At 50.0% G+C, this 24,455-nt stretch overlaps 1 long non-coding RNA gene across 1 annotated transcript; it reads right to left on the bottom strand.

Moving 5' to 3' along the window:
- Positions 1 to 13,594: 13,594 nt before the first annotated feature.
- On the bottom strand, positions 13,595 to 22,254 carry LOC144582251 (uncharacterized). Its single transcript, XR_013534692.1, has 4 exons — positions 22,126 to 22,254; positions 20,745 to 20,850; positions 16,202 to 16,312; positions 13,595 to 14,245 (listed from the first exon to the last, which is right to left on the bottom strand). It is a non-coding gene; the product is annotated as an uncharacterized LOC144582251 (long non-coding RNA).
- Positions 22,255 to 24,455: the final 2,201 nt, after the last annotated feature.

Genomic DNA, 24,455 nt, shown 5'->3' with positions numbered 1-24,455 from the left:
ACACATGCACACCCTCACTCTCCCACTGTCACACACACCCTCACTCTTCCACTGTCACACACACCCTCACTCTTCCACTGTCACACATACCCTCACTCCACACTCACACGCTCATATCTACACTCACACTAACATGCACACCCTCACTCTTCCACTGTCACACACTCATACCCTCCCTCCACACAAACTCATATCTACACTCACACTAACACATGCACGCCCTCACTCTCCCACTGTCACACACACCGATTCCACACTCACACGCTCATATCTACACTCACACTAACACATGCACACCCTCACTCTTCCACTGTCACACACTCACACACTCACTCCACACTCACACACTCCACACTCATATCTGCACTCACACTAACATGCACGCCCTCACTCTTCCACTCTTTCACTCCACACACACTCATATCTACACTCACACTAACACATGCACAACCTCACTCTTTGACTGTCACACACCCTCACTCCACACTCACACCCATATCTACACTCACACTAACACATGCACGCCTTCACTCTTCCACTGTCAAACACACCCTGACTCCACACTCACACACACTCATATCTACACTCACACTAACACATGCACACCCTCACTCTTCCACTGTCACACACACCTTCACTCCACACTCACACTCTCTTGTGTCTCCGGAACACCTTTGTGAACTCCAGCTGTCTAGTGCTTAATGGAAAATGCAGTAGCATGAGGGATGTGTCCAGGGATGGGGCTAGCTGCCAGCTTGCTTGTTGTGATGTGAGGGCTCATGACAGGGCTGCAAGGATGTCCAGAATATGGTGGCCACTGTGATGCTGCTTATTCAGGCAGGACGTGAGGGCTGGGAGCCACAGCGACTCTGCCCAGGGCTTTGGAGAAGTGGAGCACCTGGTCCAAGAAGTCACAGTGAGACCCATGAGTTCTAGGGCCACTGGGAGGCTCCAGCCAAAGACAGGACTGGACATCTCAGCTCACAGAGAGAATTCCAGTGGGCTCTCTGGGCTGGGAGCATTCTCACATGTCCCATGGGACAAGCGATGGTGTGGCCATGCTCAGCCCTGGGCACCGCCTGCCTGGAGCTGTTGCTGGGCGGATGCCTGGGCTCCCCATGAGGTGTAGGCAGATCTTGCTTTCCAGGGTCTTGTTTGGCTCATCATTTACAACAAGGAGGAGGAGCTGCCATGGGTCCTAAAAGGCTCCACACAGAAGCACCTGGCTTTGCCCCCACCATCCTCTGCCAGGGACCCCCCACTGGGAATGCTAACAGTGAGTTCTCTGGAGCTTAGCTCTGCCTGAGCTGGAAGGAGACAAGAACAAGGTGCTGCTAGCTGTGCAGTGACCCCAGGGCCTGGCCTGGGAAAGCTCCAAAGGGACACTCACAAACTTCTGCTGCATCTTTGCGACAGCTAGTCTACATCTCCTGGGAAGAGGAAGAAGAAAAACGCTGGTTTGTCTTGCCTCAGCAGCTGCTGTTGAGGTGTGTGATTACGCGCGCGCGCACACACACGCACGTGCGCACACACACACATACACACACGCACACAGGCGCACGCACGAGCTAAGAGACCCAAATACCACAACATTGCAATTGCCCCTTCAACAGTTTCCCAAAATAGTGTTAAAATCTATTCAATTTACTAATTACACATTCTCACCACAGTGAAAGAAACGGCTGCAGTTCCTTAGACTACTTAGAATAGCGACTGTCATACCTGGTGGGTATGCCAAAGACAATCAGCCGGGGCATCGCATCAACATGTTTTAAGATTCTTTTATGGAACGCGCTTTTTTGACACAAATTCAGTAATTACTCAGCTGCCAAGTGATGAGAATGAGATACTGATCCTGCCCGTGACTGAAAGCTGTCACGCGTGGTCTTCTGCGGAAGGACTGCATTCTGCGCTCTGAGCTCCACCTTTCGGGGGCCTCCATAGCTCCCTGTGTGAAGCTGGGTGAGGTTCCTCTGCTGATGGAAGCTCCCTGGAGGAGTCGGGGGGGGGCACCTCAGGCCTCCTCTCTTCATACCCATCCGCTGAGGGGCTCTGCTCCTATCCTCAGTGTCATGGCAGCAACTGGGAGTGAGGTAGCAGATTTGCTAAGAAAAGCGATAATTATCAGTCATGTTATGTCTCGCGTGGGTCCCATGCCTCGGGTTCTCATGGGGTCTTGTGGAAAAAGGAAGAAACAGCCGTTGGTTGAGCGCTTTCTGTGCGCTAGGGATTGCACTAAGGTTTTCATGAGCGTTACCTCGGTCCCCTGCCGCCATAAACCTCTTGTTATCTCTTCTTGCTAGCTGAAGCAGGGGAAGCTGAAGCGCACTGGGCTGGACCAGCCTGAGCCGGTCCACAAGCCAGCCCTGACCAGGAGCAACCCAGGCGGAGGCCTTTCCTCACCATCGCCCTGTGTGGCTCCCAAGCCACCCATCATTTCCGTGGCTTTGATACTAATGCTTATCCTTTATTATTTTTGCATTTGAAAATTTGTTTTTCTTTAGTTGTGCAGATTTATGGAGTATGTGAGAAATTTTGTTACTTGTATATAATGTGTAGTGATCAAGTCTCAGTGTATTTAGGGTGATCTCAAAAGCTCAGGTTACAAAATCAAGCATATGAGCCTACATTAAACCAAGGGGCTTCTGCACAGCAAAGGAAACAACGGCGTAGAGAGAGAGCCGGCCGAATGGGAGAAAATTATTTCCAAACCATTTATCTAACAGGGGACTAATGTCCAGAATGTACAAGGAAATCAAACAACTCAACACGAAAAAAAAAAATCCCACTAAAAAATGGTCAAAAAGCCTGAACAGGCATTTCTCAAAAGAAGACAGACGTGGCCAGCAGGTCTATGAAAACATTTTCATCATCACTAATTATCAGAGAAATGCAAATCAAAACCACAAGGAGATACCATCTTACTCCAGTCAGAATGGCTGTTACTAAAAAGACAAAAGGAACAGCTGTTGGCAAGGACTGGAAGAAAAGGGAGCTCTTAGACGCTGCTGGTGGGACTGTTGAGTACAACCTCTATGGAAAGCAGCATGGAGATCACCCAAACCGCTCAAACCAGAACTCCCATCAGATCCAGCAAGCCCACTACTGCGTATCTGCCCAGAGGAAAGGAAATGAACACATCAGAGGGATTCCTGCACAAGCCATTGTCCACTGCAGCCCTGTTCACAATAGCAAAGACATGGAACCAACCAGCGCTCGTCTCAGGGACGGTGTGCCCGCCTGCTGGCTTGCTGGGGCCCTGGCTCAGAGAGAGCTGCGTGAGGAGCTCAGAGAAAAGATGTCATGTGCCCAGAGAGGTGGGGCTCAGTCTGGCAGGCCGCAGAGACCTGCGGTTTAGTCCCGGCCCTCCCGTTATCTGCACGGGGCAGCATGCCTCCTTGCCTACCCTGGGAGGTGCCCCAGCCTGACTCTCTTTTCCTGCTCTTACACATCCTGTGTGCTGTTCATCAGCTGACCCTCCCCTCTGAGGAGGGTCTGAGACCACCCCGTCCCTGGCCCCCAGCAACTGGCACTGTTCCCAGTGCATAAGCGCTGCCACACTCTGCTGCTGGGGGCGAGTGAGGACATGGCAGTCAGAGAGCAAACAGGCAAAAGGAACCAGAGCCCCAGGGCAGTCACTGTGCTGTCTTTGGAGGCTGCCATCTCAGTCTTTCTGAACTCATTGAGAGAACAGTGGAGGGAGCTGGTGTTAAGGAATAACTGCATTTCAAAACTGTATCAACTTTTGAGATACCACGAGATTCCACCTCCACAGCCAGCCCACCCCTGCCACGGCTGGGGGCGCCAAGCAGAGCCTGGCCCTGCGCCTCCACCCACCGCCCAGGAGGCAGTGCCTAGAGCTCCATCTCAGACGGGGCACTTCTGGCCTCCAGTGTCTGCTGATCTGCCCTGGGTGTGGTTTCCACCAGCCCACAGCGCCCACCTCTGCCTTCGTACTCCAACCACGATCTGGCCCTTCCTTGTCTCTGAAGTTTTTGCAGGAAAACCCCAGTTTTCAGAGTCAGAGGTCAAGTCTCAGGCAGGAGTTAGGCAGAAACAGCTCTGTTTCTTTTTCTCTGTGACTTGTACTTAAGTCTGCCTTTAAATTATAAGTGCCATACAAGCTTATAACAAATTTAAACAACAAAAAGGTAAAGGACAGGGACAGAGGTGGTCCCTGTCCTGGTCCCTGCCACTCACAGTGCAGGCGCCCTCGAGGGACAGTGCTCTTGCCCCCTGCCCATTTTAAAAGCCCATCCACTGCCCTCTCCCTCAGCGCCCTTTGAGCTCATGCCCCTGACTCGTGGCCGCAGGGCATGACACGTGTGGCCATCACGGCTCTCATGCATTAGGCACCATCTACTCACAATTCTTAGCTAGTCCTGTGGAGTCAGTGTGGAGGTGTCTCAGCCCACACAAGCACAGAGCTGCCTGGAGGACACGGTGTTGTGAGTGAGACCATCAGAATAGGCGGGAGGCAGATGGTGACCTGTGCCACATCACGAATATGGCCCTGCTGAGCTGGGGAGCCCTCTGCCCTGCAAGGCCTGGTCTGGTGCACGAATGTGGAGCTGAGATGGTCTCAGTGATGCATCAGGAGCTGGTGCTGGGTCACTGAGTGTCCTCTCCACTCCTGGGCCAGCAGATCCGGCACCAGCAGCTGGTGTCCATTCTGGTGAGGTGTTTGCTAAACATGCTGGATACCAGCTACACAGCCACAAGGGGCTTCAGAGATGACCCACAGCTGTGAAGGGCTCCAGAGAGCTTTAGTGGAACTGGCCTTGGGGAAGAAGCAGAGAGGAAGGTCGTGCCCCGTGGGGTGCTGACTCATGGACCACCAGGCTGGAGGGCTTGCTGCCGCGGTATCCTTCGAAGTCAAGCCTCCTCCCCATGGTAACCAGCTCCCGGCGGAAAGGCCACAGGGACACAGATGTGGGGAGGCAGATCACGTGCGGTGTCAGTGGTCAGAGGGCTCTGGCCACAGGGTTCATGTCAGCACATTGTGGCGGCCAGTGCACGGTCAGAGCCTGCATTGAGGGCTTTGAACTCCCACTGGAGCGCCTGGTGTCGGGAGGGTTGTGGTGAGATGTGGTCAGGAAGATTGGGACAGCCCAAGGGGAAGCAGTGTGGCAGCAGCCCCGAGCTCTGTGTCCTGAGGGAGGCACTGCCTGGAGCCCAGCTGTCGGGGAACACTCGGGCAGGAGAATTTCATCAGGAGAATCCACATGATTCAGGGAGGGGGATGTTCATCTGCCTCAGGTGGGTTCTCAGAATCAGAGACCCCAGCAGTAAACCCAGGTCCCTAGTTCTAAGGCCCTTCAACTCACTTCACATTGAAGCCATGTTATAATAGATAACGTTCGTCTTTTCCCAGGACCCACTGGGTCTGTCCTAGTGACGTGGATGGTGTTTTGGGAAGAGTGCTGACTGGCAGCAGGTGACTCTACAGGTGAGTCCTCTCCCGGCTGGAGCAGAGTGAGGCACCCCTGGTCACATGCTCAAATTTGAGTTATGGCGGGCTCTCCAAGCCAGAGGAGACTCAGTCCTGGGCTCCGGGTGCAGGACGAAGTCACACTCCGATGTGCCGAGGCATCCGTTACGTCATGAAACAAGCTACCGGGAAACCCAGTTAGGATCGTTTCTCTGCCTTTTAAATGTTTAAATATGAACAAGGGGCATAACGCCTGTGCTCGTTTCTGAATGTAGTATGTTTTCTCTAGGAATTAGTTCAACGCGCGAAGACCTTCCGCCTAGACAGAGTCAACACATCAGTAAGGAAGGGATGGTTGTATTTGGTTTCAGGAACTTTAAAAAAGCAGCCCAAACTCTAGCTTAGCAGGCCTCACAGTGCAGCAGCTCAGCTCGGAAGCCACAGACCACCCTCGGGTCTGGCCGAGGACGCCGTTATTTCCAGCAGTTACGGACCCACCTGCTCCACGGGCAGCTATTACTGGTTTGGCTGAATTGTCTGCGTGGAGCCAGACAGAAAACGTTACAATTGAGTCCCACTTGCAAGCGCAGCAGTGACGGCACCAGCACCGTCCCGGGAAGCAGGTCCACGCTCCGTTCAGGCCTGCTGTCAGGAGGACAATGGCCCTCGGGGGGCGACTGGGTGGGGTGCAGACCTTGGTCTTTGCAGTTCAGCGCCCGCCTGTGTAGGAGGGAGGGTGGGCAGAAGCCGTCTTCACTCCAGGCTCTGACTTTCACTTAAAAAAAAGAAACACGGGTTTCCTTTTACTTAGAAGCACATACAGAGTGTCTGTCCTGGTCTGCGTTCCTCCAGGCCTCAGCAGCTGGCCCCAGTTCTCCTCAGAAGGGACTTCTGGGCCCAGCAGAGGCTTCACCTCAGCACACAAAACCCAGCCTTGTTTTCAGGAGCACTGGGGGTCCTGCCGGGCGCAGTGCAGCGGGTGGGCAGAATAAGGGGCTCACCCTCCCACAGCGCCCAGGTACCAAGCAGCAGGCAGCTCTGGTGCTGAAGGAACAGCACGGCACAGACGCTGCCTAGGACCCTCCACACAGTCCAGAGGGGCTGTGGCCTCAGGGTCCCAGAGTTGCCCCTGCCAGGGCACGCAGCTGTAGGTCTGGGCCCGGCTCAAAGGGCTTCCCATCAGGAACAGCCCATGTGGGCTGCAGCATCTCCGTGGGAGGGAGGGCGTGAGGCCATCGGGGTGGAGGAGGACGGGGTGGAGGTCCCTGACTCAGCCCTGAGCTGCACCTGGGAAGGCAGGTGGCAGCCGGGGCTGAGAGGGCAGAGTCGAAGGCAGACTGGACAAACCTGGCATGGATGGGGCAATGGTGGATGTCGTGGGCAGAGCCATGCAGGACACAGGGAGCCGGGGAGCCCCCGTCTGAAGTAGCTCGGCCGCCGGGAAGGTGGACCTGACTCCTTGCACTCCCTCCTCGTCTGAAGCAGCTCGGCCGCCGGGAAGGTGGACCTGACTCCTTGCACTCCCTCCTCGTCTGAAGCAGCTCGGCCGCTGGGAAGGTGGACCTGACTCCTTGCACTCCCTTTTGGCTTTGATGACAGGAAGCACCTTTACCTGGAAACTTCATGTTTTTAGCGTTGAGCTGGTGTTTCTTCTGTCAGCGAGCTCTCAGAGCCCTTCCAAGGGGTTCTGCCACCTGGACGGAGGCTTCTGGCCCAGCCTTGCCAGCCAGGCATCATTAGCAGGGATATTAATGCTTTGTCAGGGCTGTTCTATGAGAGGCAGGGGGCCAGGTGTCCTCCAGACCAGTCCCACCTGTGGGACTCAGCGCTGCAGTCCCTACTCCTAAGAAGCACGTCTGAAGAGGGCTGTCCTGCCAGGCCGTGGCAGAGGCCTCGGCAGGTGCCCCATGCCCACCCAACGGAGAGGCCCAGCTGTGTCGGGTGTGGCAGACTGCCCCTCCACCATGAGTGCTTGCTGCCTAGGGGTGTGTTTCACCACAGTGTGTTGTCACACACTATGTCACAGCAGTCACAGGGTGCCTGCTGACTGAGGAGGCCCGCGGGCCTTCTGCTGAGCCCAGAGCCCGCTGGCCTTCTGCTGAGCCCAGAGCCCGCTGCTGTGTCAAATCAGCTCACGCTCAGGGCGTTTCTGGGCTGCTCCTGGGCCAGGCAGAGCTGCAGGCCTGCTCAACACCTGCAGGGCACCCCAGAGGTGCCAGGCACCACCTCGTGACCCCGCTTCTTGTTCAGCACTGCTGTGTTCTTGCTTCTGGCTCTATCAGGCTCTGGAAGGGAATTCTACGAAAAGAAAGAAGAAAGCAGAGGCAGTTGTGCCAGTCAGGCGATGCCTCCTGTTGTCTATCTCCGTGCCAGCCATGCGTCTTGTGGGCGCGCTCTTCTCTCTAGGCTTACAGTCTCTCAGATCCAAGGTACAGACTAGTGCAAGGCCCAAATCAGGCACCAAACACACTCTGCTGGCTTGTAAGAGCATACTTTCCTTGCTGTTAAAATCCTTTGCTTCTTTTTACTTATTGACTCACTGATCTCTTTCTTACTGATTTAAGTATTTGGAAATGAGTGTTTCTGGAATTAACAGCAAATTCCTTTTCAACTTGCTATTATCTTTGGATTGGCTCATGGTGGTGTTTCCTTCTAGGCAGAAGTTTTTTATTTTCGTGCAATCAGTGCACTCATATTTCTTCATGTTATGACAGCTTCTGGGTTTGGTTCTGTACTTGGATCTTCCATATTTCAACGTCATCAGAATTTCTCCCATGGTCTCTTCTTTGCTTCTTTTCTTCCTGTTTTTTTTTTTTGTTTGTTTGAGACGGAGTTTTGCTCTCCTTACCCAGGCCCGAGTGCAATGGTGCAATCTCGGCTCACCGCAACCTCCGCCTCCTGGGTTCAAGCAATTCTCCTGCCTCAGCCTCCTGAGTAGCTGGGACTACAGGCACGCGCCACCATGCCCAGCTAATTTTTTGTATTTTTAGTAGAGACGGGTTTCACCATGTTGACCGGGATGGTCTCAATCTCTTGACCTCGTGATCCACCCGCCTCGGCCTCCCACAGTGCTGGGATCACAGGCGTGAGCCACCCGCCCGGCCTCTTCCTTTGTTTCTTTGTGGCAGTCACACCTTTGCTCCATCTGGAATTTATTTTGGGGACGTATAGAACCAACTTTACAGTTTTTCTAGGAGACTACCCAGTTAGCATCATTACACGAATATCCTGTTTCCCCTCATGATTTAAATGTCTTTATCATCCAATTTGCAGTATTTTGAGGTCTATTTCTATAATTTCTAATTATTTGTTTCCCAGTAACATATAGTTTTAAATGGAATTTTGTAACATGTCTTAATATCTGACAGTAATATTTTCTCTATTACTTGTTTCTTCTTTTAGGTTTGTCTTTTCTTAAATCTTTTCTCACACAAATTTAGATTTGGCCCGTCTGATTTTTAAAAAGTCAGCCTTTTAGCTGGGATTGTATTATATGTGCAGACTAACTTTGCGAAAGTTGACGTCTTTATGCCTGCTTGGCTTGTTCCCTTGTTGATGAGGAGCTGCGATCCCCTGTAGAGGGAGAGGCATTCTGATTCTGGGTATTCTCAGCCTTTTTACGCTGGTTTCTTCCCATCATTGTACATTTATCCACCTGTCGTCTTTGTAATTACCGACTTTCAAATTAGGTCTCTGAGTGGACGTCCAACTTGTTGATTCCCAGTGCCAGAATCTGAGCAACCCACTGCGCCGGCTAAAACAGCGGTGTTAAGATTCATGGCGCTTTTCTGCCCGGGAATATCTGGTCTGGCTTCCTTCTTGAGTCCCTTTTTCAATCAGCTGAATAGGTGACTCTGCCTTCCTGGAGCTCCAAACGTTGACCAAAAGGGACCGATTCCCATTTACTCTGCACCAAGAACCACCGCGCTGGCCACAAGAGTCATGCTGGTGACCCGTGGGGCTCCTCCGCTGGGAATCTCCTGGTCCGTGAGCAACAAAAATTCATCTGCAAGTGTGGCGTCCTCTCGTTCTCTGCACTTTCACTGGGAGCTACAATCCTGAGCTGATAGTCATCAGCCATCTTGGATCTCTGGGTTGGGCTGACTAACCAAGTCACAGCTTCTCTTTGTCCCAGATGGAATCTCTCAGAGACACTGGCTTCCCAGGGAGTTGGTGGGATGCAGGCATTCTGTGTCACCCTACTTCTGCTTAGCATCCAGCAACAAGAAGGCCCCAGGGAGCCCAAAACAGACCTTGGCCTCCATCTCTGACCCCAGCTGTGCTGCAGGTAGCTCAGTCACCTCAGCCAACAGCAGACAGCCCAGGGCCTCTCTTCCTGGGAGGGAAGGCACTGGTGTGCTGTGCCCCTTGTGATAAAACCCTCACCTGTGCTGCCTGAGACCCCGTGTGGCCTCCACATGCCATGAATGCGCAGTCTGTGTGCCCTGAGACCCAGCGTCCTAGCGCTTATGCTGTCCTGTGCAGAGCAGGGCCACACTGCTATTCTTAGTCCCAGGATTCCAAGCTCAGAAAGGAGTGAGGAGGGCTCCCCACAGACATTTGCTACCAGCCTGCGAGACGGGGAATAAATAGAATCGAGGCCTTGCGACACTCCATTCCCAGGTCTAGCTAAAGAACAGAACACAGCCTCAGTTTGGTCCTGGCGTGGTGCCTCCGCCTCCATCTCATGCTGGGATTCCTCTGCAGGGCTTTGGCCTCAGCACTTGGCTGACGTCCTCAGCAGAGAGGAGGTGATTTGCCTCTTTTGGGGACCACTATGAACTGGCTGCTGCAGCTTCCATTAGCAGCTCCTCAACACAAGCTAAAACTCGGGAACTCCCTCTGGGGGCTGGGACCAGCAGCACCTGCCCCTCCAGGATTGCAGCGCACCCTGGGTGCCTTCTGGAGCAACTGAGCAGAACATCTTCCTGGGACTGTGGTCCACGGCCGGCCCTGCTAACAGCTAACAGCAGCCCATATGTCCACATCACACTGGGTCTCCAAAATGGCACGGGACGCAGCTGTCCACTGCCATGGGGTGGCTACTACTGGGCAGCAACTGCCCTGGACTGGGAGGCTGAGAATCCTCAGCCCTTAGACTTCAGCCTGAAGCTTAGGAAAGGCACTGGTGCCAGGCGAACAAGAACAAGCCCCCACCCAGCTCTCAGACTGGTCAGCCATATTCTCAGCTATACTTGCCCTGAACTGTGGGGAGAAGGGCCAGACTGGAGGTGGGTGAGTGCTGGGGACAGGAGGTGAGAAAAAAAAGGAAAGGGAGAGAGGTGAGAAAGGAAAATGCAGAAGGGGAGCCTGGCCTTCCAGCTGCAGAACCCTCAGTCCCAGCCTGCCCCCCGCAACCTTCTTCCCCAGCCCCAGACCATTCCACAGCTTTCTAACCCCCCAGATCCTTAGACCACCTCCCAGCCTGCTGACCCTCAGCCCCCAGATCATTCCCCAGCCTGCTCCTTCAACCCCAGACCAATCCTTAGCCTGTTGCCCCAGCCCCAGACCAGCCCCCAAACCTGATGACCCCTCAGCCCCTAGACCACCTCCTAGACTGCTCCCCCAACCCCAGACCACCCTCCAGCCTGCTGACCCCCAGCCCTCAGCCCATCCCCCAGCCTGCTGACTCCCCCTAGCCGCAGACCACCCCCTAGCCTTCTCCCCCAGCCCCAGACCACACCCCCAGCCTGCTGACCCCCAGCCCCTAGCCCATCCCTCAACCTGCTGACCCCCCAGCTCCAAGCCTATTTCCCCAACCTGCTGACCTCCCAGCCTCAGTGCCACTCCCAGCCTGCTCCCCCAGCCCCCAGCCCACCCCCAAGCCTGCTGACCCTCCAGTCCCCAGGCCTCAGCACCCCCCACCCAGTCCCATTCCAGAGCACAGATAAAAGTGAAACCTGAGCGGCAAATGTTTGTGGAGCCGCCGCCAATCAAGAGCTTCGTTGCTAGGGTAACCGGGACACTTCATCAGCTCTGTGAACAGATGGTCAGTGAGCAACAGGCAGCATATGTTCCTGAAAGCCCTGACACGGGCACAGATGGAGGGTGGGCGGGAGGCTCTCCCCCTTCCCATGGGTGCGGCACTGCCGGGAGGCACAGAGGCCAGGGGAGCCCGCGTGGCACTGGTGAGTGCAGATTACTAACAGGTCAGTGCCTCCCCCAGCCTCACTTAACCAGAGCGCAGCACAGGCACATGGAGCTGCGTGCTGAGGCTGAATCACGGCCAGGAGTCCTCGTTAGCAGCCTGCCCACCTTCCTGCGTCACTGTCTCAGGCCTCTGGTTTCGGTGGGTCTTTACAGGAGAAATCAAACGGCCCTGCACAGTATCAAAGGAGAATTAAATGCCTTTCTGGGTGGGGTGGGGTCCCCGAGGGTGCGGTCTCAAAGCCAGAGTCGGTACACACAGGTTCACGCGCTGGCCACTGGCTAGCACAAGTGATTTACCTCTCAGGCCTTCTATTCCCTTCATTTAGTTTGACCCCTCAAAGTGAGGTCCCCAGTCTCTCCACCATCACCAGCATGAGGATGGCTCAGGGAGAAAGGATCTGGGTGATGACACCATTGATCCCTGGCATTATTCCAGCAATGTCCTTTCACTGAACATCTGCTAAGTCCACATCCTGGACACACCTCTGAGATCTCATCTCTGCTGCCCAGCAAAGGTGTCCAGCTGGCTCTGAGGTCCGGGCCAGCTGGGCTCCAGGAAGGCAGTCTTGTGGTCACAGGCCACAAGGCAGGCCTAGCTGTGTCTGCCTTGGGGCTATGCTGTGGCCATGAAAAGCCAGGCACCCTTTCTCCCATGGCCAGTCTCATCACCTTCAGAGAAGCCCCGGGCTCCTCTCTTCAGTGTCTGCTGGTCCTGGGTGCATCTCTGTCCAGAGTGGACACAGCGTCCCGGCTCCCACTCTATCTCTGCTTTCTGTTCTCAAGACTGTCTGTGCTCTAAAGGCATCTGCCTGGTTCACAGTCCTCACGAATTCACTACTCACTGGTACCCAACACCAGCACAGATCTGACCCTCTAACAATCTTTAGTCGGATCCTATCCTACCCCAGGAATGTCCACAGCAGATTTCTGCTTGGCTGGTTGCCTTCCAGTGCTGAGCAGGACTCTGCCAGAGAGCCTTGTGGAAAGGCCGCCAATATTCTGTCTCTAGGTCAAATGCAGTAGAAATCCATCTGCAAGCTCAGAAGTTACTAGGAAGAGGCCAGCAGGGGCAGGCATTTGACAGTTCTCCTTTTCATACAAATCAGGTTAAAATCTGAAGGAGCAGCCTTGGCTGACCAGAGGGATAAACTCCGTTTGTATAAAAACCAATGCCCTGGCTTTGCAGGGAGGCTGGGGCAGCAACAACGTTTGCATGAATGGGGCCTGCCAGGTCCACTGGTCTCAGCAAACAAACTACTCATGACTGTGCCCAGTTGGACATGAGCTGCCAGGAAAGCCAAGAACTTCCTTCCACCTCCTTTCTGCTTGACTTGGTTTACCAACGCTGCACATCCAAGAGGAAAAAATTAGTGTGCATTTTCTCTTCAGGGGCACGTGTGTGAAAGACATCCATCTTCCTGTCATCACCCCTGGGTGAGCCCAGGGCCAGCTATACCTGGGCAACAGCTCCAAAAACCGAGAGAAACAGCCAGCAGGACAAAGCCAGGGTGGCCCTAAGCATGCCACATGGCCCAGTGCTGTGCCAAGGAAACTTCAAGGGTACCTTCAAGGAAATGTGTGAATCTGAGCACATTTTAATCACTCCAGTTAAGCATTTAGAAAAATACTTGTTTAGCGGGAAATGTGTAGCTCTAAATGCCTATCTACAAAAGAAGAAATGCTTAAAATCAATGAACCAAAGTTCCACCTTAAAATGCTAGAAATAGAAGAGCCAAATTAACACAAAAATAAGTGTCAGCAAAAAATAAATAACAAATCCATGAATAAAGAGCAGATGACAGAGGAAAAAAAGGATGAAGTAAAGAGCAGACGACAGAGAAGAAAAAGACTAGAAAACTTGATAAACACCGGCCTAGAGGTATCAAGAGAAGAGACAGCACATGTGAGCAAGATCAGGAATGGAGGAGGGTCATCATAACAGACCCTACAGGCATCAAAGGAATCAGCAGCAGATGGTCGTTGTCTGGGGCCCGGGCTCAGGCTCAAGGCAGCTTTTTGGACAGAAACCTGTGTATTGATTGTGAGAGTTACACGGCTATTTCCATTTGTTAAAAATGCAAAATTTTGTTGGATGTACATTATACCTCAATAAACTTGATATCAACAGTAAAAAGGTTTTTCTGCCTTCTTAAACAGAGACACTTTTCCATGTTTCTCTGTCATAAATTCAGATATTCATTACCCTCTGCTCTAATGCCACACGCTGTGAGGCTCTTGGGAGGTGAGTGCTGCTTGCTTCTGTCCCAGTGAATGCCTGTAGTAGGAGCAGCTGGGCCCATCCTCTCCCTTGGGCCAACCCACACCTTTCCTGGGTGCCATCCTCCCCCTCCAAGGCTCTGGCATGTGGCTTCCACCAGCTCCAGCCCAAGAGCCATCAACAGGGTTGGCTCTTGGGCTGCACAGCCTCTGAAGAAGATGGGTGTCACTGTGCTGTCCAGATTGGGTGCTTGGAGGGGGCCCGGGAGTCCCTTCTGCTTTCCTCAGGCAGCAGCCACCCTGATGAGGAGCTGGGGGTGTCACATGAATGAGTAAGGTGCCCTTTGGGGTCCACTAGGCTCTGTGATCTCTCATGACCAGACACGTATTTTTGCCTCTGTTCAGGTGAAGAGAGCCACACACAGAATCAGTTCAGTTGGGCCAAATCTATAAAAGGAAAAAAAAAAAAACATTTAAAAACTCTTTCAGAATGATGCATTTTGGGAACAGGAATCTCACAAAACCCAATCACATATTTGTCTGAGACCCACTATGTATGTGGAAGTCACTGTCCCAAGCCTTGTGGGGACAAAAATGAGCAAAACAATCCCCTGCCACCCTGTGTTGACTTCTGCCCGCTGTGAAGCCTGTGCTCCGTGCACAGGGCTGGCTGCGCTCCACACTCCGGTTGCGTGGCAGTGGTTTCCCAGCTGCGGGATTGTCTGGTTCTTGGGACCTGCCCGGTCTTCATTGCACGGATCCGCCTCAGGTAGAGGGAATGGAGGGGCTGCTGTGAGGCCGTGGGTTTCTCCATAGGACTCTGAAGTCCTCCTGGTCCACAGAGAAAGCACTTCCTTTGGAGACCCGCATGGCTAAGTAGGGCAGTGAAGGTCACGGTGCAGGTGTCACTCTGGCCTGCCCCTGCCCTGCAAACTGCTGTCTGAAGTGAACCCCAGTCTTCCCTCATTGATACGGCCCCATACGGTCTCCCAAGCTGTGCTGCCCCCCAGGAGGCTCAACCTGGAGTCTCTAGAAGCTTTGAGAACCTGATTAGGTGGCTCTGTGGGAATGCAGATGCCAAATTTGGCCCTGCCCATCTCAATCCTGAATTCCGACAATGACCGACAAGCGTCACTGGTAGTTCATGACTCCAGAGCGAGTAGCCCTGGCATCCGTGAATCCTAGGCCACAGGATGGGGGGCAGCAGTGACCAATGGCTGCACAAACAAAGTTGGGACCTGAAGGGTGGTGGGCAGAGGGGACGCTGTGGGAAGACCTTCTGCAGCACCCACAGACCTTGCCAACAGCTGGGGTGCCAGCTCTGCCCGCCTCTGGTTGACATGGACTTCCAGTCCAGACACCCTTGTCTGTTTCCCCAGACCTGAGCCTGCCAGAATACAGCATGCTCATCTCCTCCCCACTGTAGCCCAAGCTCTCCATTAGCTGAGGTCCAGGACCAGCACATCAGGCTGAGTGGCTGAGAAAGGGAAGCCCAATTCCTCACTCAGGGTCTGAAACCAGAATTAAGACAAGGGGAGTGTCTGCAGAGAGGTGCATTGTCTACCTGCAGAGGGGCCGCTCATCTGGTCTCTGCAGCCACCTGTGATTTCTGGACCCTGTTGGACGGTACTTTTCCTATGGCTGCTGTGATATGTAACTACACAGCTCGTGGCTTAAAGCAACACAAGTTTATTATCTTACAGGTCTGGAGGTCCCGAGTCCAAAACGGGTCTCACTAGGCTAAAATTCAAGGTGTCTGCGAGTCTCCAGGAGAGAGAACTGTTCCTGTCTTCTCCAGCTTCTAGAGGCAGCCCGCACTCGTCGGCTCACGGTGGCATCACTCCAACCTGTTTCTGTCTGGCCCTCCTGCCTCCCTCTTACGAGGACCCCAGACGCATGCAGGGCCCATCTGGATAATCCAGGACCATCTGATCCAAGAGCCTCAACTTAACCACACTTGCAGAGTCCCTTTGCAGACCCCAGTCTGGTGGGGACAGCACCAGGCCCCACCACCTGCCCCATGAGCCTGCCATGCTCTGAGCTGTGTGTACCATAGAGACAGGCAGAGCTTGGCGACCAGTGGCAAAGACAATGGAGATGATACCATGGACAGCAAGTAGCAAAGTACTGGGACCACACCTGGTAGGCCAGGCCCTTGTCACAGCCTTCCTGCTGCTCAGTGAGTGGGACAGGGAGGGAAGAGGACTTCACCTATCACCAGCAATCAGCCTCACGGGGTCTTGGAGGGCTAATTCCTCTGTTTTTGAGTGCCCGAGAAGACTGAGTGCTCAGTGAGTGGAGAGTGGGCCTGGATATCCCACATTAGCCAGTGCCGCCGCACACCTGGCCTGAGCCCCGGGGAATTATTTTTATCCTACTGTCATCCCCTTGTTTGAATGGTACCTTATTAATCGGCTTCACATTGCAGGGGGTGAGTGGCCATTCCCTTCCCTGGATAGCAGCAAATTGTTGGCACTGGGGTGTCACATCAATTTGGAGTCAACCTTGTAGGCCCTGCGAATTTTACAGGAAGAGGTAATGATTTCGTGGTGTATATGTGAATGAATGATTTCCTCATTTTTCTCTGTCCTCAGCCTTTGCTGCCCTCATCCTGCTGGAGGAGGGAGGTGGAGAAGACATTCTGGCCCCTGTCTACCATAGCTTTGCTGTGGCCTTCTAGGGGTGGGGCATTTATGCCAAGCACTGCTGGGGTGTGTGTCATGGTTGGGCACTTCAACTTTAGCACCAGCTGAGCTGCACGACCATCTGGGAACCCTCAAGAGAAACAGGACACAGGCCTGGGACCCAAGGCTTGGTCATTCCACTCAGGGAGCCCGTTCTCATTCCTCAAGACCAGACTCTGTTCACTCTTGTGAACACTGTCAGAATCAAACTTGAGCTGCTTGAGTTAAAGCGCTGACAGACAGAGGAAGTTCCGGAAGACCACGAGGAGAGGGTTCTCCTGCATAAATGTCTGGCAACAGGAATAGTCACAAAACACTGCAAAACCCACAACCTTAAACAAGGCCATTGCACCCTTACAGAAAAATACTTCCACAAGGACAGCCGCCCACTGGTCTGTCCAGCCTCAGACTGGTGCCACCCTTGTTACTGATTCATACAGCCAACATAATTATCCCAAAACGATGTCATCCTCTTTCAAATTTTCCCTCTAAAAACATTTGTCCTTGTATTAGTTCTCAGATAGCTATAAAGATAATACCCGAGGAAAGAGGTTTAATTGACTCACAGTTCCACGTGGCTGGGGAGGCCTCAGGAAACCTACAATCATGGCAGGAGGTGAAGGGGAAGCAAGGACCTTCTTTACATGGTGCCAGGGGAGAGAAGTCCCAGCAGGAGAAACGCCATGCACAAAACCGTCAAATCTCATGAGCACTCACTCACTACCATGAGAGCAGCACGGGAGAAACTGCCCCCTGACCACGCACCTTCCACCAGGTCTCTCCCTCAACACTTGAGACGAGATTTGGATGGGAACCCAGAGCATAACCATATCAGTCCTCCTTTACACCCATGAATATGCTCACAGGTTACTATGGCACATGTATTCCCATTGCAATGGCTACTCCCAAATAAACACCCCTTTCTGTTAGAGAGCCTGTCTCTGTTTGTTATTTAGGTTTATGTAAGTGGTGTGTAGAGCAGAACCTGGAACAAGATTGCAATTGGAAGGAATTGGTGATTCTTAACCTGGTGGGTAGTTCTCACTGAAGCCCTTTGAGCTCCTTCTTTTCTACCCTGGGGACTCTTCTCTCAGGCTGAGGCGCACCCTTTTTTGGTGGAGGCTTTTTGATTTCATAGGAATTTGTTTTGGTTATAAGGCCACCTTTAATAAAGAGTCTTACATCCCAGCTGGGACGATAAAAGATGTTTGTCTTCTCCAGCAAGTTTTGTTCTGGTATAGACAAGCGTCTGGTTCCTGCAGAATTTCCATTCTGTCTCTGAGGCATGTCTTTTCTAGTGAATTTGCTTTTGCTTCTTTCTGTGCACCTAATTTAATATTTTGTTTGATGTGGCTCTTTTCTCGTTTGTTTCTGAAAATCTTCTAAGAGCAAAAATGAGCATTCTTGGGCACAGGATGGTTCATTAAAAGCCACTAGAATCGTTGCCACTATCAAACACTGGTCTAAACTCCTGACATTCTCTGACAGGATTTATAGGATTTTCTTTGCTCTCAAGAGATTAGTAAGAAACGAAATGGGTTTCTCCAACATGAAGGCAAACCAGGTATCCTGGGACTCCAGCCGGCCCGTTCTCATGAACATTCTTAAACTGATGGGCAAATTACATCAAGGAAAATTCACAGCTCAGTGGTCATTATCTGAACTTTAAAAAACCCTACAACTATAGCGTTAGCATCTAAGTCCTCTTATTTTTTTCTGCCTGTGTCCAATTTGCTGACCCTTCTCCTGGTATTGAGATAAAACTCACTGCCTATGATATTCTAGCCAACATCCTTTTTTAAAAAAAGTTTTAAAAGGCTACCAAGTGCAGTGGCTCATGCCTATAATCCCAGTACTTTGGGAGGCTGACGGGGGTGAATCACAAGGTCAGGAGTTTTAAACCATCCTGGCCAACATAGTGAAACCCCATCTGGACTAAAATACAAAAATTAACTGGGCATGGTATAGTCCCAGCTACTTGGGAGGCTGAGGCAGGAAAATTGCTGGAACCCAGGAGGTGGGTTGCAGTGAGCTGAGATCATGCCCCTATACTCCAGCCTGGGGACAGAGCGAAACTCCACCAAAAAAAAAAGTCATAAAGGGCTTTCAAATGACTGGTTTTACATATTATAATAGCTTTATTGTAACCAACAACCTAGACACTTTTTGAAAATGTAAATCTAGATTTGCCTAACAGTTTCTTATGGTGATGGAACAGTTAACTGAAGGAAATAGACAAATGTCTATAACATTTAGGCTCTGAGATCAAACAGGTCGAAATCTCGAGCTCAGAGCAGTACTCTTAATTTTTTATATATCTGGCATCAACATTGCTTTTTCTGTCATGCAGGAGCCAAGGGAAAAAGGCCCCCAAAACCTGCTAAAATGCTTCCCCACCTGCACTGACTAGTCAAGGAAACCAGACTGCAAACAAAACAGATTTTTTACGAATTCAAGGCTACTTGGACATTTGTTTTTCTTATATAATTTGGCTAGTTCAAGCTAAAATGTAAACATTAAAAGTTTAACACTACACTCATTTGAAACAAACAAACAAAATGTCTTTTAAAACCAAACTGCTTAACCCAACATTTGGTCCACAGCTTTCATTAGACTGTCTATTAGGGCAAATAGTTCTTGCCACATTAACAGTTCCCATTGTGCCAGAAATGTAATTTGGATCTAACTATCTTATAAACTACTGAGTTTGTATATTTTCCTGTCTAAAATGAAAGCTGTAAGATCTTTGTGTATGTACATACATTTAGGGGTGTTTATGCATGTGTACATGCATTATGTTGTACATTGTATGTACATAGTAAAATTTGGCATAGTGGGCCAGAAATCCCTTAAGAAATTCTATTCAGATTTGCTTAAATGAGTGCTCATATATGTAGCCATTAACCTAAATGTCTTTTATTTCATGTGGCCTAAGTAGATCTTTGATAAATAAGCTGGTTTAAAAATCACTGATAAAACTAGAAATATCTTCAAAATTGTGAGCTCATGAAGCTCAAGGCCAACCAGAACGAAGATTAATCACGAGGTTAAATAATTGATGTTTATTTTTATTTAAAACATTATTAGTTCTTTACTTAAACGTTTTGCTTTACGGTTTTAAGCATATTCTCTCTTAAACTCCCTATGAGTTACAATTTGGTAAAGTACACGTCTGCGAGCAGAGGTGGAAGCATTTGTGTTTTTCTCCCTTCTTGAGTCCTCCAAATGTAGAAAATCATTCATATTTTTATGGCAATAAGGTCATTTGCTAAGTTCAATAAAAATTGGCTCTCTCTTTACAACAGAATATAATTTTAATGATTGTTTGTTACCAAGACTTTGACTGAAACGTCCTACTTGTGACTGTGCATAGAATGCCTGTCAAGGGTTCCCAGATTCACTGAGTAGATAAAAACTCACTTCCTGGAAGTCCCAGGAACCTTAAGACTGTAAGTTAAATCTAAAGTCTGCCTTGGTTTGGCTTCCTAGCCTCCAGAAGTTTTTAAATCTGAGATTCCTGTGCCACAAATATAGAGAGAAAATGTTTCTGAAGTCCTAATACCCCTATTACTAGATTGCAGCTCTGTGCACTGTTTTCAAGCTCGTTATCTACCTGTAGACTGGACTTGAATCGTCCTCCTTCCTCCAGCTTTCTTCCATGATTACTAAATTGAAGACTGCTCTCTTCCTGATGCCCTATAAGGGGAAACTATATACATTTTAAGGAACAAGTCTATGTCTGATCTTTGGGCAACACCCAATTTACCAAAAGACTCAATGCCATAACCAGAGACATTCAAACCGCAAACCAGGATGAGAAGTTGATGTTTCCATGCTGTAGACAGCTTTTCCCAAGACACTGGAACAAAACTCTGTGTCATAATAAGACTTTTACCCCTTAACGCCCACCTTTTTCACTTGATGGGATAATGGTCAGTTGGTTTATCTAGCTGGTTGCCTTTAAGCCTAGGTTCATGGCTCAAAACCATTATGCAGACTAGGAGAGTCACATTACTAATAATTTTACTTCAAATTTCCACTTTTAAACTTCGTATTTGTCACTTGTTAAATTTTTGTAGAAGTACAACTCCTAGCAGAATAATGCTGGCCTAGCATTTTGAGATGATAACAGAAGACTATGGAAAAAGACAAAATTGAACTTAATACTAGACTCTAGGTAGACAGCCTGACAGCCACTCCTTTCAAACCTCGCTTGTTGCTCAAATGTGGCTAAAAGGGTTTCCACAATGACTCCTACTCACCATAGTGTGGGGCCAGACCAGCAACCCAGGGCACGTCCATCTTGGCACCAGGGGACATCGGACTTAACTACAGCGGGATTGATCAGTGACACTTTTGGAGAAAGACCTTGACCAAAAGTGGGAAACGTGAAAATTGTCAGAATCAAAATGGAGTCACTTGTATTAAAAAATGCTTTGACAAATCGAGCTGGGAAAGACTGTAAAGGGAGGGTAGTCATGTGTCATTGCCTGGTAACAAGAACAGATGCAAAAGACTCAAAAAGACTGCAACATTACACAAAAATAATTCTTCAAGGCCATCTGTCCAGCACTGAACTGTAATCTCCCTTGCTACATCCTCATTTTTCCTTCAAAAACCTTTGTCTTCTTTGACTTCCCTGAATGTGCACATAATCTACTATGGCACGTGTATTCCATTGCAATGTCCTATTCCCAAATCAGTATCATTCTCTCTTAGAGCCTCCCTACCCCAGTTGCACTCTCTGGACATTTGGACAACAATGCGGATGGAGGCATCATGGCTCTCTCCCCACTCCTGAAACTGATGCTGTGGAGGAAGGAAGTGTGGCAGGAAGTCCTGAGGGCCTCTGAAAGTTGCAGCTTCTCTTCCATGGAGGGCAGAGGAAACAAGTTTTGGGGCATTTACCATGGCTTGTTTTCATAGATGCCCACTCTCTTAGTCAAAGAGATGAGGAATTTATTTCAAGTTATATAAATGACAAAGAAATACATCTAGAAGCAGCAGGGGTTTCAAGTGAGCAAAAGTGGAAGAAATAGAAAGTTAACATAAGGAAATCCGCATAAGAGGAATGAAAAAAATCTACTCCCAAAGCTAGGAATAAATGTGGGCCCTACAAAACTTGTATGAAAAATAATCAGATATGTAAATGTTCTTAAGAAGAAAGTGAAGGGAGTGGTCAGGGTGTTTCAAACGTAATAAGATATCTAGAGACCGTGTCCCTTTTTAGTAAACACTGGACAAGATTTTAAGGAAAGGAGCCCTGTGCCTTTGGCCTGTGGGTCAAGGTAATTCATCAAGTGCAGGCACACAAACTGGCCTGTGAGCATGTTCAGGGGTTTATTTTGTTTCTAAAGAGCAACAACCACTAGGAAATGTCTTCAGGTGACAGGAGTGAGCACCTCCTAGAAACACTGGGCATCTTCAGAGCCAAGGCATGGCCCAGCAGGACCCAGGGTCACCACTAGCATCTCCTTTCTCAGGTGGAAACACGTGAGTTTGAGGTTTCTGTGAGACAGCTGCCCACAGAAGACTTGCTTCCTAACTCCTCACCTGAATTCTTTCCACCATTAATACCCTGGCCATTCCTCTCCCCATAGGAACAGCTCAGTACAATCTGGGGCTTAAAATTTCAGTTCTTACCGAGATCCAAGATGGCCAAAAAGGGACAGCTCTGGAGTGCAGTTCCCAGAGAGAACAATGCAGAGGGTGAGTGATCACATTTCCAAATGAGTTATTACTGCCCACAGACCAGATTCCCGGGCTGAAAAGCACCATGAGTTTCCAGCACGGCTGTTTCAGCTGGAGCAGTGGGTCTCTGTACAAAAACTCACACAAATCTGGGTGGCCGTTTCAACTGGTTTCCGGAATGCCTGGGAGACAGAGTGACCCGTTCAACTGAAAAAAAGGGGGCTGTGGGAGCCAGGTGATCTGGCTTGGCGGGTCCCACCCCTACAAAGACCAGCAATCTGAAACGCTCTGGATTGAGAGTTTCATAGCAAGTGCAGGTGGACCTGGGATGGTCCAGCTCTGTGGGAGGAAGGGCATCCGCCATTGTGGAGGCAGTCCGCCATTACTGAGGCAATTTGCCATTACCGAGGCAGTTCTAACTATACTTCTATAAACAAAACTGCAAGCAAATTCACACAGCAGCTGGGTAGAGCCCATGGCAGTTCAGCAATGGCTCTGCTGGCAGACTGTGAGTGACTAGGCTACCTCCCAGCTGGTAAGGCATGAAAAAAGGCAGCAGCATGTCAGGAACTTATAAGCCCCACCATCCCAGGACAGAGCACCTGGGAAAAAAGGCAGCCATGAGTTCCACAGCAGCAGACTTAAACGTACCTGCCCAGCAGCTCTGAAGTGAACAACAGAGCTCACAGCTCAGGACTTGAGCTCCTATAAGGGTTAGACTGTCTCCTCAAGCAGCTCCCTGACCCCCATATATCCAAAGAGACACCTCGTACAGAAAAGCTCAGGCTGACATTTGGTGGGTATCCTTCTGGGACCAAGATAACAGAAGAAACTGGCAGAAACCCTTATTGTTCTGCAGCTGCTGCAGGTGCTCCCCAGGTAAGCAGGGTCTGGAGTAGACCTCTAGCAGTCCTACAGCAAAGGGGCCTGACTGTTAGGAGGAAAACTAAAAAAAAAAAAAAAACAGAAGAAGAAATAATTTCATCATCAACAAAAAGAACGTCCACTGAGAGACTCCATCTGAAAGTCACCAACTATAAAGACAACAGGTAGATAAATCTACAAAGATGGGAAGAAACCAGGGCCCAAAGGATGAAAACACCCGAAACCAGAATGCTTCTCCTCCTCCAAGGGATCACAACTCCTCACCAGCAAGAGAACAAAGCTGGACAGAGAATGAGTCTGATGAATTGACAGAAACAGGCTTCAGAAGGTGGTTAATGACAAACTTCTCTGAGCTAAAACATGTTCTAACCCCATGTAAAGAAACTAAGAACCTTGAAAAAAGGTTTGATGAAATGCTAATGAGAATAAACAGCTTAGAGAAGAACATCAATGACCTGATGGAGCCTAAAGACACAACACGAGAACTCTGTGAACCATACATAAGTTTCAATAGCCGAATCAACCAAGCAGAAGAAAGGATATCAGAGACTGAAGATCAACTCAATAAAATAAAAAGAAAAGGCAAGATTAGAGAAAAAAGAGTGAAAAGAAATGAACAGAGACTCCAAGAAATATGGAATTAGGTGAAAAAACCTAATTTACATTTGATAGGTGTACCACAATGTGATGGAGAGAACGAATCCAGGCTGGAAAACACTCTACAGGATATTATCCAGAACTTCCCCAACCTAGCAAGACAGGCCACCATTCAGGTCCAGGAAATACACAGAACACCACAAAGATATTCCTCAAGAAGAGCAATCCCAAGGCACATAATCGTCAGATTCACCAGGGTTGAAATAAGGAAAAAATGCTAAGGGCAGCCAGAGAGAAAGCTCAGGTTACCCACAAAGGGAAGCCCATCAGACTCACAGTGGCTCCCTTGGCAGAAACCCTACAAGCCAGAAGAGAGTGGGGGCCAATATTCAACATCCTTAAAAGAACTTTCAACCCAGAATTTCATATACAGCCAAACTAAGCTTCATAAGCAAAGGAGAAATAAAATCCTTTACAAACAAGCAATTGCTCAGGGATTTCATCACCACCAGGCATGCCTTACTAGAGCTACTGAAAGAAGTACTAAACATAGAAGGGAACAACCAGTACCAGCCACTCCAAAAACATACCAAATGGTAAAGAGCATCAACACAATGAAGAAACTGTGTCAACTAACGGGCAAAACAACCAGCTAGCATCCAAATGGCAGGATCAAATTCACACATAACAATATTAACCTTAAATGTAAATGGGCTAAATGCCCCAATCAAAAGACACAGACTGGCAAATTGGATAAAAAGTCAAAAACCACTGGTGTGTTGTATCCAGGAAACCCGTCT

The sequence above is a fragment of the Callithrix jacchus genome, chromosome 4 (genome assembly GCF_049354715.1).
Source record: "Callithrix jacchus isolate 240 chromosome 4, calJac240_pri, whole genome shotgun sequence".
NCBI classification, from domain to species: domain Eukaryota; kingdom Metazoa; phylum Chordata; class Mammalia; order Primates; family Cebidae; genus Callithrix; species Callithrix jacchus.
The sequence above is the reverse complement of the archived record's forward strand: the minus strand, read 5'-3'. Positions and strand labels throughout refer to the sequence as shown.